Source organism: Falco cherrug, chromosome 2 (genome assembly GCF_023634085.1).
Source record: "Falco cherrug isolate bFalChe1 chromosome 2, bFalChe1.pri, whole genome shotgun sequence".
Classification (NCBI taxonomy): Eukaryota; Metazoa; Chordata; class Aves; order Falconiformes; family Falconidae; genus Falco; species Falco cherrug.
Genome location: NC_073698.1, coordinates 72,374,537 through 72,391,862, shown reverse-complemented (window position 1 = coordinate 72,391,862; position 17,326 = coordinate 72,374,537). Strand labels below are relative to the sequence as shown.

At 38.2% G+C, this 17,326-nt stretch overlaps 1 protein-coding gene across 1 annotated transcript in view; it reads left to right on the top strand.

Moving 5' to 3' along the window:
* OCA2 (OCA2 melanosomal transmembrane protein) overlaps positions 1-17,326 on the top strand; it is a 176,489-nt gene that overhangs the window by 134,763 nt on the left and 24,400 nt on the right. The gene's annotated exons all lie outside the window — the stretch shown is intronic.

The window sequence follows — 17,326 nt, the reverse complement described above, 5'->3', positions numbered from 1 at the left end:
GTCAGTTTCCCTTCATGTTGTTTACCCCGAAGCCTTAAAACCTGCATAATTGATATGATTAATCATATGGGAGTGTCTGAGGCAGAGCCAATGATAACCCTAAAAAGAAAGGTCTGAACTGTTCTTGCTAAAATTCTTTCTATGGGCATGTGCTGCTTATAGCACAGGTTATCTCTTCACCCATAGTCTTCTGGTGATATGTTTTAGAAAGACAGAATGTCTATCAAATCAAAATCTTGGTTGCCAGGACCTTTGAGACTGCAGTACAGTCTTAAGTAGTATAGAGTGATAGCCAACAGACTTTTTGGAAGTCAAGCCCCTGTACAAAAAAGATGGTGATACAGCAATAATGGGCTTGTGGATTGTTCTGTTTGTGTTTCACAGATGTTCAGCTTGTCATTTGGGGATTTAAATTGAAGGTAGCATTAACAATGTGTCTTCTATATAAATTTTGTAATGAAATGTTCTTAAAGATTCCATGACACTGAGTGAGTATCTAAGCAGAAACAAGGATGTAGAGCCTGACTAGTCTCTTCAGCAGTGTTCACCGGAATGTGTTGGGGAAGACTGAAGACAATACACAGATTCTCTGAATTACCTTCTATATGCATGCTTTCAGTGGAAACAATTACTGAGGAAGACCGTAGCCATTGTGAGTAAAGATATGAGAAATGAATCCAGAGTGGTCACAGAAAGATAGCAATAGATATTAATTAGCAGAAGAAATATAAAGCCCACTTTTGCTGGCTTCTTCTCAATCACTGAGCAGGCAGATTATGAGCTCCTTCATAATTTGTCTTGGGAAAATATTTGTTTCAGTTGAACGTGGCCCAATTCAATATTTTCCAAGGCTTCTCCTGGCATTAAGAGGTATTACATGTATCCCCTAAGGATTTTGATCTTGCTTACTTCTATTTATGAAGGTAGTCTCAAAGCATGAAGTGATTTTTCTGCGTTTCTCCCCTGTTTGCCCAGGACCACTCATAAGGTTTCACATCCCTATCCAGGGTCCCCTGCAGTGCCTCTGCTTGTATAGACACAGATTGTTACTCTCTCATCTTGCAAACCCCTGTGAGTTACCAGGGAAAAAACATGGGTACCATGTATGGAGAGATGGTGGCCCTCTGCTGCCTGCTTTTTTGCTAAGATTTCTTCAGTGCAACCTGTGCTCGTATTGTTTAGTCCTTCTCAAGTGTCTCTGTGCAGGAAACCCATGACATGTCTGTTCCAGGTGGTGTCTGGGGTCATAGAACATACTACATTATTTCCCATACCCTTCTTCCCTATCTGCATGCTAGGCCAAAATTATGCAGCTATGTTTAAGGAGGGTCTTTGCTAGAAGCAGCTTTTTTTGCAAACCATGTTTTGACATGGTGGTCTTGAGGAGGAGCTCTGGGCAGGGTTGCTAAGCATGTCTAGTGAGTACACCTTGACACAACAGGGGTGGAGAGGCTCTGGAGGCTGTGGGTGTCTAGTGGCAGGAGGCATCATGATGTCTCTCTGTGTAGGGAGAAAAAGGAAAAAAAACCAAGAACCAGGCTTTGTAAGAGGGCTGATGGGCTCATGACCTTTCCTGTGTGTGTCTTTGTGCAGTGGCACTTGGTGCAGTTCGAGGTTCCTCTGCTCTTTTTTATGAGGGGAGCAGTGTCAGACCAGCTGCTGCCCCAGCCAGAACCAGAGGTGTCCAGGTCTGATAAGTTGCCTTAAATGCTGTGGTCTGGACCAGCTTGATATGCTTCTATCTGGAGAACCTTCAGCAGAAGAAATCCTGTGCCAGGAGGGTGCATGCCTGAATGATCATGAAAGCTATAGTCTGTCAGAAATCTAGTATCCTGGGGAAGGTCCCCCTTCAGAGCCAAATCTAATTGCTTCCTTCCCTGGCTGAAGAATCCTACCTCCCCAAGGACGTGGGGACACTCATCTCCTGCCAGACTGCTGGACATGACTGGATGTAGGGGAAGACAGCCACCCCTGTTGTCTCATCCTCACCATTCAAACAACTCAGGCCCATGTGCTGGAAGTGCTGTGCCTATAGGGAGGTCCCAGTAGGACTGCATTTAAGTGGGAAATATACTGAGAAAGGAGGGAGAAAGGCATAGATTCTCCTACGCTGTGTTGAAGCACCTTAAAGCTTGTTGTCTGATCAGTACCCGACCAGAGCACTGAGACCCTTGGCCTTCTCTGCATCCTTTGTCAGCAGGTCCCAACCACGCATGCCTGGCTTCAAGTGTACTTGCCAGTGTCACGAAGTGTGTCACTCAGAATGCATTCATAGGTCTTGTTTCCTTCTCCCACATTACCTGTCAACACGTGTAGAAACCATTTCTGTCTGAACAGTGCTCCCAAGGGGAAGAGCAAGATTGTGAGAAAAGATCCTGCTTTCTGTTTCTGACCCTTGTAAGCGTTTCTGGATACTTTATTATGTTCCACTGAAATAAAAAAGATTCCCAGGTCCCTTAGGATATACAGATCCTGTAATAAATTTACCTTATCACCATGAAAATATTTTTACCTTTGAATCTGTTATACGTGGTGGTAGGGCAATGAAAAAGGGCTTCTTGTGGTATATTGGCAGCAAAAGGAAGATCAGGGGACCTGTGAGCCTGCCACTGAGTGGGGAAATGACCTGCTGACAAAGGATGCAGTGAAGGCAGAGGTTCTCAGTGCTCTGATCAGCAGCACAAAAAATACTCCCCAGGGTTCTTGTGATCCCCAGTGGTGCCTTCCAAGCTCAGCCATTCTGGGATTCAGCTTTTAACCAGTCCCAGAAATCTGAAGGCAAATAATGAGTAACTGTCGCTGGATGATTCATTTGGACTACCTCAAATTCAAAGGAAGCAATGTTAAGACAAAAAGGAAATTGAAAGTCCTAGGAAGATCAGGCTCAAAACCAGCAATTTGCTTAAAGATGCTCTTGCATTTTTGGATTTAGCCCAGCCAAATTACACTCCTTTTACACCTTGGAAACTTTCTCATCAAGCTGTATTTATGTGTTTTAATCTTTCTGCCTAAAAAAAATCTTATATGCACCCAAATTTTTCATTATCTTTCTAGTAATTCAGAAGGCAGAGTTGAACACAATATTCCAGGCACAGTTCTCTTATTTTTTTCCATTTTACAAAGGTAGGATTAAATAAAAAATACAGAGCTATTTGCATTTTTGTTGCTAATCTAAACCATTTCAAATTCCTGTTTAATTTACTATTCAGTGTTAAATCCAAGACTCTTTCAGCTTTCACATCACTTACTTGAGTGTGAGCATATCTGTTTCCTGCCCACAAAGTTCTTTTACTTTTCCTACATTGTGTTTCTAATTAACATATCATCAATGGGCAAAGATAAAGGGGAACTGGCATACTATGTGATCCAGTAAGTGAATTGGAAGATGGACACAAAGACAAATATTTAAGTGGTAAAAATAGAAATAACTGTGAGTCAGTGGGGTTTGGAAAAGGAGATAGGAAGCAGTTGGGATGTTTGCTGTACATGGTCAAGGGTAAACATCAGATCAAACAAATGAGCATTGTGCCTCTGGAGAGAAAAGCAATTTTTTTGGTAGTCTTGACACTGTAGAAAACATCGGGTGTGTTAATAATATGAAGGTAATTACTCAGGGACAGCGTATATGAGTAAGCAGAAGGCAGGGAAAGATAATATGCATATTACGATTTTTAATCTAGTTATCAGAGAAACATTAAATCAGAAATAAGAGCTTCACATAAAGGAAAACCCCAAATGTAGGACAGTACTATTTCACTTGCAAATGGTCAGATAAGGATGGTATAGCTTGTTGCCTGAATGATTTGCAGAGGTTAACATAGTGATTTTATAACAGTTAAGACTGTAGAATAATCAAGATAGTTTTGTTTTTCTCAAGGAATAAGATAAAAGAAAAAGCATTGCAGATGTCTCTTTTAATCTAGATGCTTCACTTCTGTTAGTTTTTATATTCTTACCAGCATATCTGAGTTTGTTGCAATCGCATTCCACTAGGTCAGCCCACCCTATGGAATATGAAAATGACCCACAGAAATCTTTTTGTTACCAATGAAAATGTGGTTCCAGCTTCATAGCATAAGAAGTTCTCATTGCTGTAGGGGCTTTAATTACCTGTTTCCACTTGCTAATAAAATTGCCAGCTTGTTTTTAATTTTCTCTTTCAGATGGGCATTTATAACCTTATAAAGATACATAATATTTCAAATATAAAATAAGTCATGGTCCTTCATCCTATTGTAATTCAACACCCGACATCCTTGTATGTCTGTGATGCATGATGTAATTAAAAAAAAAAGAATCACAGGTATATGCTGAGCCTATTTGACACAGAAAGAAAGTAAGTATTATGGAAAATAATTTTATTTCAAGCAAATTTTGGCTGGCTGAATGTATCATGGGTGTGGGATATATAGGTAAGAGAAGAATGGATTGGATAACTATGTAATGGAATAAGAGTACAGGAGTGATGATTTGATACATGAAGAAATCAGTCTGCCCAGAAGAACAGGGCTAGGGACCTAATTTAGATGACAGTGGTAAGGTTAGCTGGGCATGATCCTGAAAACATCGTGCAAAACAGGTTTTGCATTTTTCTGTCATTGCTTTCCCTTTATATGGCATCTGAAGAGCTGAATTAATAATCTCTGTCTTCTGTGGGAGTAACGATAATTTGGAAGTGTCAAAAAGCATTCATTTCTGATAATAGCTTAGGAGAAATAATTGTTTTCACCATAGGATTTGTCTTAGGAGATATTCACAGCAAAAATATTTACAGCAGGATATTCCTTTTATCCCTGCTTGAGAGCACTCACCCATAAAGACTGAAAGAGTGCATCCCGTGAGAACTGTCATTCGTGTGTGGGGCAGGACAAATGTGATTTTATTTGCTACCATCTGTGTACCTTATTTGCACAACTTACTGAAAATAAACGTTAGAAACGTTTAGCTATGTAATGTGAAGTTTTCCATGGAGCTTAAAATGCTCCTATGTCTTCTAAGTAAAGCCAGTATCTTTGAATAGTTTGGCCTGTGGACATAAAACTATTATTTTTTTCTTCTCTTTTTGCTGTGAAGTCTTTTGTATTAGCAAATTCGTTCCCAGTAAAGGTAGATGGGTTTAAAATACTTATCATGCTACTTGGCTTAAAATAAGGTTATGTGATTCAGGTATTAAAATCTTATTATATTTTTATCTTTTGAAGTCTATGGAATGTGTGTATTTCATCCTCTAAGTCTTTGGAAAAGCACATTTAAAATACAATTGCAATGATCCCAATCATTGGGCTGCACAGAAAGCACCAATCCTCCAGAGACATACACATCACTTTAATGTTATGGGGTAAGCTCATGGAAGTAGTATCTAATCACAGAGTGATAGAAAAATCATAGAAAAAATCAGTTTGAAGAGACCTTAGGAGGTCTTTTATCCTGCCTTGGGCTCAAAGCAAGGTCAGCTATGGACTGCATAGAAACAGCACAGCCTCTTAGGGCAACCTGATCCCCTGCCTGGCTGTCTCTAAGGGCAAAAGTTTCTCCTCTCTTGTTTCAGTTTCTGACAGTTTCTTTCACTGTCCTGCCGTGCACCACTGTAAGAGGCACAGCTCCAACTTCCTAATCACTCCTTGTAGGTGCTAGGCACACTACTAGTGCCCCTGAAGCTGTCTCTTCTCCATGATGACCCAGCCCAGCTCCTCCGGCTTCCCCTCTCCAGCCCCCACTGCGGGGACCCTCTGTGAGGTCCCTGCAGTTCATCCAAACAGAATGCGGTGTCTAGATATGGTCTAAGGAGCACTATGTAGAAAGGAACAATCCCTTCCCTAGATCTAAGTCCCATTCCCCTTTTCATGCAGCCAAGGAGACTGTTGGCTGCCTTTGCTGCTGGGGTTCCAGGCTCACGTGCACATCACCACTCCAGGGCCTTTCTTGCAGAGCTGCTCCCTGGTTACTCTGTTCCCAGACGAAGGTGGTGCAGGGGCTCTTCTACTCCCCTGGACAGGACTTGGCATTTGTCCTTGTTGAATTTTATAAGGTTCTGGTCTTCCCATTCCTCCAGTTTGTCCAGGTCCTGCAGGGTGGTGGCCCCGCCTTCTACCTTTTCAACCAGTGTAAGATTATAACCTAATATTTCCAGTGCAACTTTGCACAACTGTTGTGGTACGTGATGATATTCAATATTAGCATTCCAAATGGCTCCAGTATAAGAAAAAATATATTTGAAAATATCTGTTTATGTTGAAATGGAAATTTTGATTCAGCCTTGCATGTAACTCCTCATTTGATCTTCTGTGTTGATCTTATTTGTTTGAATAATTTTTTTTTAAAAAAAACTAAATATGCCCAAATAGTTTTCAGATAATAGATCTGACTACAAAACATTGACATCGGTTAATTAGTTAATTATTTAATTTAAACCCAGCATGGTTTAAAAGTGATTATAAATTCTTAAGACTGTGCATATATGTGTACACAACACATACGAAGAAATTAAACTTTAATTGACATAAGTTTTGAGTAAGGGTCAGCAGTTGCCAAGCATGGATGGTAGTACTTCAAGTGAGTAAAATCATTGTAACCCCATATCATCAAGATACTTGACTGTGGAATGGCTATCAGATACAAAAATTCATATTTGGGAGGTGGGAGGGGTGGGGTAAGCAAGCTGAATAATAAACCCAAGCCATATCAAGATAAGAGCCAGATCCACTTTTTTCATGCTCAAAAATACTTTTTTTAAATTTTGAAGTGTTGCATACCATTCAGGAGGTCTGATAAATAATTTCTGAATTGTGTCATAGGACTTCATGATATCTTTCCCTTCCACTAGCATAAAGTTACTGTTTCTAGTCTCATATGACTATGGTATGTTAGGCATGAGATCTAGACTCTTTACTGATATAAATGGTTATTAAAAACATAAAAAGTCCAAGCCACCTCTTGCATTCCGAAGTCTACCTTTGTTTGAATTCTGCTTGTGTGAGCTTCAGGGTGTAAATTGGGGTAAAATCTGTATCAAGTGGGACAGTGACAATCTGTGGAGAAAGTTGGGGTTTTTTTGCTAATCAGTGGTTCTTTGGAACACAGAATCTTTGAGGTGTTCAGAAATTCATAAATTTGAAAGGTTATATTTAGGAGGATTACAGGACAAGGTCTAGAGAATATTGCTCTGTCATGCAAATGAGTGATGAATGTAATTCCAAAAGCTCCTCCCTAAATGTTGCATAGGTGCAAACACCTCACATTTCAGGTATATTTGCAGGTACACTTTTTTTCCTCTTGTGCAAGATTTATGTATATATAATACGCATAAAGTTATTCATCCAGTTCATGCAGATATTTTTAGTTTACTGAAATTACATATTACTAAAGTAAGTAGGGAAAGTAAATACACATTAAAATTGAGCACAGAGAGACTCTTTTGGATCATACTAAAACCAGCTGAGAAATTAATTTTTATTTTTAGCTGAAATGCAGGATACTGATCCTGGTTTAGTCTGAAAAACATAATAGCTGCATCCAGAACGGATGGAAGAATTAGGTTTGTGTCTAGGCAATTTATGATCACATTAGTGCTCCTACTAGATGTACAGATTATAGGAATGGTTGTGTTTATAGAGTATTCTTTCAGAAATTGCATGCAATGGATGTTGTAAGTCACAAACAGTATAAAGTAATCTAACACTTTAAAACCAATCAATGAACAATGAGAAGAGAGTGGTAAATGTAATATATAGCTCTATTTTTGTAACATTGACCATAACCCTTTCTTGATCACCTTTACTAAACACAGGGAATCAATACCTCATAACTTTCCAACAGCACTTGGAATAAAAATAATTTTAACAGTAATGATTTTTAGATATTTTTGGCAGTGTCAGAAAGCACATATCCTGCTGGGTTTGTACAGTTCTACTCTTATACAAACTATTTCACGCAAAGGTTTTGAAGATATCTTTGATCATGTCGGTTCATGGAAGGAAAGACATAAATTTCTGTCCCAATGCATCTGTGCTAGTCATGTCATTAGGTTGATAGAACCTAATAAGGATAGGAGTCATGTTGCAAGATTTTATATTAATGTATAGTATTCTACAGTGCCAATCTATGTTAAACAAATTTGCCTAAGCGCACCTGGAAGGCATTACATTCCAGGCTTTGTATTTAAAATACACAGGATGAATTTTTCTCTGTGTACATGCTTATAGCTGTGTTGAGTACAGAGGGAGTCTGGAACTCTTACACAGGTAAAGTCTGGGAAGGTGAATCCCTTTCTTGTCTATTCTAACCAATGTCTTCTAATTTTACTTTGTGTTCAGTACAGATGGCAAGAGGAAGCTAGAGAGTAGGAGGGGAAAGTTAGACTGAAGAAACTTGGAGCTATGCTGAGGTGTTCTGGAAACACGAAGGGACAACTTTCATGCATCCAGCATGAAAATACTAGTCCTTTTTTCCTTGAGTGTGGAAATGGCAAGGATATAACAGCATGTCTTTTAGTTTCTTTTTCAACACTAACACTTTTCTAAAGTGTTTTGAAGAAATAATATCACATTTTTAATAATACAACAATATATTTATCTGCTTAACTAACCTTTGGCCAATATTGCCAACTTTTAAATATGTATAGGCTTTATTTAACTTCTAACACAGTTAAGGAATACTTTCTTCTTTTTCTCTTTTCTACTACTCTGTGGTACTCCTGTTACCAGAACCCATCACCAGCATCCATGCAAATAGAAAAAGATGCATTCCTGTTGTGAACTTTTGCTTGTGTCTGCTTATAGCAAAAATGTTAAATTGGGCTCATAGAAAGCTTCAAACTTGCCAGGTTCATATTTTGAAATGATAGGTGAGCTGCAAAACCAGGAAGAACAACAAAATTGTAATTTCTTGAATTCTAGAGAAAAACTTAACTGTACTTCAAGTGATTTAAAGGTGTATGGTGCAGATGTGAGGTAACATGGTTCATCACCCCTGGGTCCTTGTGCCTGAATTTTCCAGTTTGAGAAATAGGTTGGAATGTGCTGCATTTCCAATCTGGCATGCCTATTTACATTTCCTTTCTATAGAAACCGGGGCAGGGTGGGGGGGTGGGGGTGGGGGAGGAGGCAGGGTTGTAGGGAGAGAAGAGGTGAAGAGAGAAGGAAGGATGAGAGATTCCATTGTGAACCCAGGTGTCATTTCAGGTTGGAGCTGGTACATGGATAGAACATCGCCCATCTAGAGAGTCACAGTGCTCATGGGCTTCTTGTACTGCTAATAACACCTAGCTTATTCTTCACCCGTATGTGCTTTGGCCACCTTATCTACTGCCACTGTGTTGAATTGTTAAATTTAATGAGTTTTGACATACAGATGAATACTGAAACGCATGAACTAAATCTGGTGTGCATCAGGATGGAATGATTCCTGTAGCTAACCCAAACTAGCTCACTCCATGGGTTTGTATTTTAACTTATACATAAGAAATCACGTTCATTGTCTTTTTATTAGAGCAGTCCTGAATAAAAAATGATATCTTTTAAAATGGGGATTTAAATATCTGTGAAGTCCGTTCTTGCCTTGGCTTGGCATTTATGAAAGATTTAAAATCTTGTCTTTCTTTAAATTCTAGTTTAATGCTGTTGTTCCCATAGCTGACATTTTGCATACAGCAAGGCTGTACAAATTTTCTGAATTAATTCCTCTTTGAAGTTACAGAGGTATGATGGTTGTTACATAAGTAAATATTGCAGTAAGAAAGATATTATTTATTTATAGACTTTTTTGTTTAGATTACTCAAATATTTTTTTTATTTATTTTTCTGATAATCTGTAAAGGAAACTGAAGAGGCAAAAAAGTCTTACTACATTTAGGTGGATGAGCTAGATAGGTTTTGGGATGTGCTTTGTGAAGCTTTCACACCATACCTTTTTTTTTTTTAATGAACAGAATTGTATTTTTATGAAAAGATTCTTGAAGTATCTCCAAAGCCCAGGATTTTAGTAGTAGATTACAATTTGTGCTGAAAAGTGGATTTGAAAATCAGAATGTCTGCTCCAAAGAACAGTATAGTACTTCTTCAGTGTCTCTTTAAATAGTAGTCGTGTAAAAACTTAAAAAAATGAATTAGTAGAAAAATCTGCAGGGAACAATTTTTCACTGACAGGTGATGGAGTTTAAATAAAAACTCTTACTTTGCTGACTTGTCTGGCCATGAGGATTCATATTTTACCACTGCTAATGTGGGCTGAAACCAGCTGAGAATATTCACCTTTCTAGCAAGCTTTTAAAAGCAAGTAAATTACCTCATTTTTCATTTCACTGAGTTTGATTTCCACCAGATCCTCTAAAACTAGTTTGAGTGGGACTGTATCTAAATGTATAAAATTTCATGGTTAGATATAAGATATAATTAAAATGGGAGTTATCCAGTTTTAGGGGCATCTGGAGTGAAAATAGGAAGGCTCTGTAGCTGATTAAACTTCTACAGCATGAAGGCAGGAGTTAATTTGTAGCCTTTCTGCTTTTGCATTGAGGTAAATATGCTTTTGTTAAATGCTAAAAGGCACAAAATGAAGGTCACATGTACCATTATGCTTTTAGGCTTGTCATGATTGTGATTTAATTTTTTTTTTTAAAAAAGAGGAGCCTATTAAATCAGAGATTTTCTGTAGTTAAAAGAGGTCAGTGCATTATTTTCCTAGGTAATTCATCAATGTCAGCAGTGCTAATGAGAGTGGGCCATTTGTCAAGAGTCAGTGCGTTCATGTCTCTGCTGCTGTTGTCGTCTAGCACTCGTGTTTCATTGCAGATCATTAAATGAAAGGTTTGCTAGTGCCTTGCAAGCCATGAGTACGTCCATGTAAGGAGAGAGAGTCTACAATCTCATATTGCCCACTTGTTTTGCTAGCTGAGAGGAATACTTCTGACAGGAAGAGAAGTAGGACTTAAATAGTCTTGCTGCATTCCCCCATCATGACTTGAAGCTAACAACTAGATTGAATTTCTGCTTGTTACCATCTCAGTTCATGTAGTGCATGAAAAAGGAAAGGGTCTGCTTTTGGTAGATGTGGTGCCCAACTGACCCGTGTGCTGTGTTGTGGTAAAAAAGCTTTATGTTATAAAAGGGGAAAAAAAAAATCTAATAATGCAAAATCTTAATCTTAGTTAATTTGCTTTAGAAAATACTCATAAAAATAGGTGTTTGCTACAATTCTGGGAAGCCTTTGGTGTATTTTAAACTACAGTGGTAAAATATGATAAGAAATGGAACAGAAACCTTTAAAAAAAGCAAGTCCATGTGGCTACAAGTATAGTTTTCTGAAATGTGCAGATTACTTCTGAAATTACATGAGCTGTTGTGCCCCCTTCCCCTCTCCCTATGACCATCAGAGTTCAAGTAGTCCAGACAGGCTTTATTTTTTCACTGAAAACTTCTATTCTCTCATTAGGCAGGAGATAATCTCATTACTTCCTTAACTGGGGTACAAGACGTTTTCCTTCCATGGTATTTGTCATTCTAGGAATCATTCATCTCCTGTACTTGAGGCAACAGTAAGGAAGTGCTTCAGCGAGGCATAAAGCCCTTTCCCTCTGACTTTCTGGGAGAGAACCCATCTTTGTTGGGGCACTATAGTTGATACCATCCTGTAGGTTAGAACATAAGTTAACAGACAACTAAGCAATTGGCTTGTTACTTGGTCTTGAGTGACACCTGGTCCAAAAGTAGTTAATTATGTCAAGGTTAGCCTTGGTGTTGGCATGGTTGAACCCAAGGCTCTTTCTCTTACGCAAAGTGTGAGATTTGTGTTTTCTGTCATCCAGGTGGTCAGATCGGATCCTGCCTTTGGGCAGCCATGTGTCATGGCCATTCAGGCCAGTGCAGATAGCCCACCCATAAAGTAGAAAACATGAGCTAATAATAGTCCTTCTAGGTATTCCAGATTCTCTGTCTGTAGACTTGTGTATGGAACAGGAGTTGCTGGAAGCCTTTTTGTCTTTTTACACTTGTTTCACAGCTATGTGTATTTAATGACTTTTATGTGTTTGTTTTTGTGGTTTTTTTTTTCATTTCTTTTCTATTTTCTATCAGAAAGACAGTGGCTATTGCATATGCTTCTCTTGATCTTACCATTTTTATTCTATTCCTGCAGTGTCTCCTGGGGAGGTTCTAAATTGCAGTCACTAAATCCAGTGTCTGAATTCTTGCCTTTTGAAAAGCAAATGCAGAAGGAGTACTGAAACACTGTTATTTAGTTTGTTAAGTAACTGTGAAAATATGCCTTAACCAGGTGCTAGCCGGACTGTTTGAAAAAAATAATTTGATTGCTGCTCAGATGCTGCCCCCACTATTCATGGGAACCTTGTTTACTGTCCTGAAGGAGATTCACTTTGAAATAGACTGAATTGCATTTTTACTTCTCCCAGTGTAATAAGGAGCTTTTTAAGTCTGAAAAGTGTGTTCTCAGCAAGAGCAGAAGGTTTGTCTGTAGTGAGGCTGATAAATGAAATATTAAAGGAAAGAAGACGAGCAGTATAGCTATGAATAATCAAACTATGGAGAGAGAAAACAAAATTGAGACCATTCTGAAATGGCAAAAGCAAAAACCCAGCAAAATTTTTTTAAAAAAATAAATTTCGTTGTATTTCTTAAGTATATCATATCGATGAAAGCTGTTTATAGGAAAGGTTATTTGCAGTGACTGGGAAAAGAGTCGAGTACAGATTTATTGCTTGTGTAGTCCTCTGGTTTTGCTGCTTCAGTAAGAACTCCTTGTATTCAGTGGTCTCTTTTATTTAAATTCAGAAGACTTTAGATTGTTGTTGGTAGTGATAGTTGCATGCACTATTTTCATTGAATATTGCAACCAGTAGGTCATTAGTATATTAAATAAAATATAATATTTTCCATATCATACAGTTAAATAAACTGTATGAGAATAAAGGCAGCTTAGAATATATCTCATTTTTAAACCTATCACTATATGGATTATTTGGCCTAGTGGCCAATATGATGAGAAACATGGCAGCATTCCTGTATATTACATAGTCCGTCACATTTTATTACTTAAATGTATTATTAAAAGAATTTTTTTGCTCTTATCTGTCATGGACATGGTAGCAAAGTAAGATCTTTGGGATCTCTGGGCTTTAATTTTGAAGTTAAAGCCTGCCACCTACAAATTGTGCCTATTCGACAAGAAAGGCTTTCTTTTTGTAGGTTTTACAGGAATGTATTTTTGACAGGTTGATTGTGTAAGTCTTCGTGTTACTCTAATAACTTCTTTTTAATGGGAGAACTTTAATTGATGTCAGACTTAAAAGTCAGTGGCAGAAAATGTGCCTTCTCTTAGTTTAGAGGTTAAAAATAATTGACACTTTTGTATGTACAGAATAAACTGCCATAAAAATATTAATTTCTATAACTATTCAGATAGGGAAAGATAGAAACAAATTCAAAATGAGTGGTCAGCCTTTCCATCAGTTTTGAGGCAGTGAATATGAGTCTATTAATAAATATAATCAACAACCATTACTGAAATAATTAAGAAAAGCGTGATAAGACAGTGCTTGTTGTAATTACTGTTGCAGATGGAGTAGAATTACAGGTTTTAAAATTTTTAAGTTTCCTGATTGTGTAGAAATTTAAAAAATACTTTTCAGAACAGCAGCTAATTTCTGAACTATTGTAGTACAGACAAATTATTAAATTTCTTTTTTAATGCAAATGACTATTAAAAAAAATTCCACCGTTTGCTAAAACACACTGCTGTCTCATGTACAACATGGTTTTCCGACATTAAGAACATCTGGGTAGAGGAGCCCCAGCCCCAGGGGTGGTGGTGGTGGTGGTGAAATGGGACCCTGGGCCATGAGCAGAGGGGAGCTCCAGGGAAGCTGTGCAGGTACAGTGTGGTCTGTGGGTACCCTTGGGGACATGGCAGCTTTGCAGTGTAACTGAAAATCAGATGATTTACCAACATGAGCAGTGTCTACAGGCTGTTCTGTTTTGATGTATATTGAGTAGTAAGACAGAGCACAAAAAATTGCATGTCTAAACTCATGCATGAGTATGAATTATATGGTATTATTTTAAAAGATGTTTAGCCTTGTTAGTTACTTTTCAGATCGCCTTTTGGGCAAACCTTCACCTCACAGAAGTTACAGATTTTCCCTATGGTTGTGTTACTCCAGAATTTGCTGCATTTTCCTTGTAAACAACAAGACAACTGTTAGAAATAGGATACTTGACTTGAAAAGTGACTCATCCCACCTGAGTTCATCCATTTAATTCAGCCTGTTCTTTTATATTCCTTCTGCAGTCAGCGGAGAGGAAAAAGGGAAGACTAGTCCTAACATCTTAAAGGGATGTCCTGAGATGGGGACAATTACCTTCTTGAAGTCCCTTTCAGTTGACTAGAAATAACCATACACTGTTGTGTCTTAAAGCTAAATAATAGAAATTGTACCTTAGGTAAACCACATATAAAGTTAATTTTAGCAGCTCTTAGATAAAGGCTGAACTATAGCACATATACCAAAGAAATACTGATAGGTGGCACATTACTTTGACTACCTCCTGATTCATGAGAGTTAAAGGGTAAAACTATTAATTTATCTTGACATTTTTTAGTGGAATTTGTACGTGAATGTGGGCATGTCTATGAAAGGCATAGTAACTAAGAGTAATTCTACATTAATATAGTGAATTTAATTAAATTTTTACATTTCAATTTTTAATTAACACTTAAATTGAAAAAAAAAAAACCACCAAACAACCAAGTAGATCAAACCCATATAGATTTTGAAATAATGTAGTCTTTAAACCATTCTAATGCAATCTTCAAATATAACTGGTCAATGCAAGCACTTTTATGGGTTATTTTCACTCCAGAAAAGTGTAGAACAAAAAAAGTGAATTAATGCACTATTTAGTACAATTTATATTCTGGTTAATCTTCATGTAACAAAAGTATCTTGATTCTCAATACAATACTTTACCTGAAGATGGGATTCAACTTCATTTAAAATACCTGATGTGATAAGAGCTAATTGCCTGAGCTCCCATTGGAGCTTCCAGTGGGGATATAAGGCTTTATTTATTGCCTAAACACACATGTTTATCTAGTCCTGTATCCAGGACGTCTTCATGTGTTTTATAGATATGAGGTAAGATACATGGACCCATGCTATCCTCAGGTGGCAGCTGGAAACTGAGTGGGACAGTCTTCACATCTCCAATGGCACTGTATGCCTTGGTTTAGGCAAATAATTTGAGCATCTCACAATAGACTCAATGGAATCTCGCATGTGATTTGTCTCTTCCCGGAGTAGAAAAATCTATTATACACACTGCTTACTGTGTTGGCTATGTCTTCCACTGTGTACCATGGGAACTTAGACAAAAAAACCCCAATCCCTTTTCACATATAGTTTCTATCTGTATGTGCCTGAACCTGGAGCTGAATCCCAGCATAAATTTCTTGTCATGCATACACTGACATGGTGTAAAAAAATTCTTCAAATGAAAATGCCGAAGAGAAAAATAAGCAATAGCCAAGACAGAAACATATTAATATAGAAACTATGTAAACTGAGAAAAATATATACACTGAAACTCAATTTAAGATACTGTAATGCATACATCGATGTTCATTTTGCTCTCTACTCTTTCTTCTTGTCCCTTGCTGTCCCTCTGTTGATACCTCTGCCCTTGTTATTTCCTGGTACCAAGTGGTGTTTTCCTCTCCCGTAGAGATGTGTGAGAATGAGAAAGACAGAGACAGAGACAGAGACTCGGTGCTGAACGCCTGGGCGGCTGGCTGCTAGGTCAGCGGTCAGGGCTTTTCAGCATGATCTGGCTGAAACGGGCTCAAATCTGTATTTCACCTGGCTAAAGAAACGAAAAGGACTTTGAAGGATCACCTCGTCCTGTAGCCAGCCACCTGGTGCTCGGGGCTGCCGATGGCCCCGTCGGGGTTGTGGCAGCCCGGGGGGGCGCGGCGGGTGAGCGGCCGTGCCGGCGCTGTCCTTGGTGCTGCAGGGCGCGGCGGGCAGCACCGCGGCTGCGGCAGGGCTGGGCGCTCCTCCCCTCGGCTCGCTGCCACCCCGGTACACTGGCCCCAGCGCTGGGGTGACCTAAAACGGCAGTTCTTAGGGGAGTGCAACCATAGGGTGACCAAGGTCTGATTCCTTGGGAATACGGGCAGTTGAAAGGGACTCTTCTACTGTGCCTTATTGGTGCAGTCTTGGTGAAGACTGTGAATGGATGCATAGATGGCCAGCCACAGTTGTTGTGTTTCATTTTACATTTATACATATATATATATACACACACACACACACATATATATATGTATGTATGCAGCAAGCAGACATCATTTGTCCAGTGTACTTAGGAGGTAAAAGTGGAAGGACACTGCATTGGTTTTGCATTCCAAATGTAACATGTTTAGTTAACAACCTACAATTCTTTACTAGTCAGCCATTTAGTCTGTTTGAAAAAAAAAAAAAATTGCTATGTTTTCTTTACCTTAAAAGTCTCATATATATTCTCATGCTTCTGTTGTCATGTAACATATTTTTGTTTAAGTTCTGCATTTATCAGATTTAGACCTCATGATGCATACCTACTGCAAATTCTAAACTCGATTAGAATAACTTTTGCAAGAATAATGCATTGTTGATGGCATAATCAGTATAAACTTCAAGTCTCATCTGCATAAAATGGGAACCTTAAAGTTTTATTGGCTAGTGGGATTTTTTTCCTCACAAGAAATGCAAGCTTAGCTGGGTTTTTTTGTAGCTCATGGAGACACCTGTGGTCCCAAAGGAATTCTTCTCCATGAGACTCATAATAGTCTTACACTTGTTAATCTGACTTTCCTTTCTAATGGTTCTGTGCCTGGCTTCCTACATCCCTTGCTAAATTCCTAAAGATGTGGTTTATTGTTTCTCCTTAGGTAAGGATCATCTAGTCAGTTAAACCCCGGATATAAACTTAATGTTTGCAGATTTGACAATTCAATATGACAGTTAATGTATAATTTCTTATTTCATTGAAACCACCTGAAATTTTCTAGTTATTAGACGTAAATTCCTATTGAAAATGATACAGTATTTTGAAAGTATTTTTATTGCTATGTATGTGCTGATACTTGTCATAAATCACAGAATTCATAGAAGCATGATGTTTTTTGAAAAGGAACACATTCTGTCTTTATAGACATGCATATACATATTCCAATGGCAAAGCTGGTAGGGATTTAATTGACATTTAACATTTGAGTTATCAAAAAATTCCTGGTGCAAGAACAGTAAATAAAACACGGTATGGTTATTTCCTGTGGT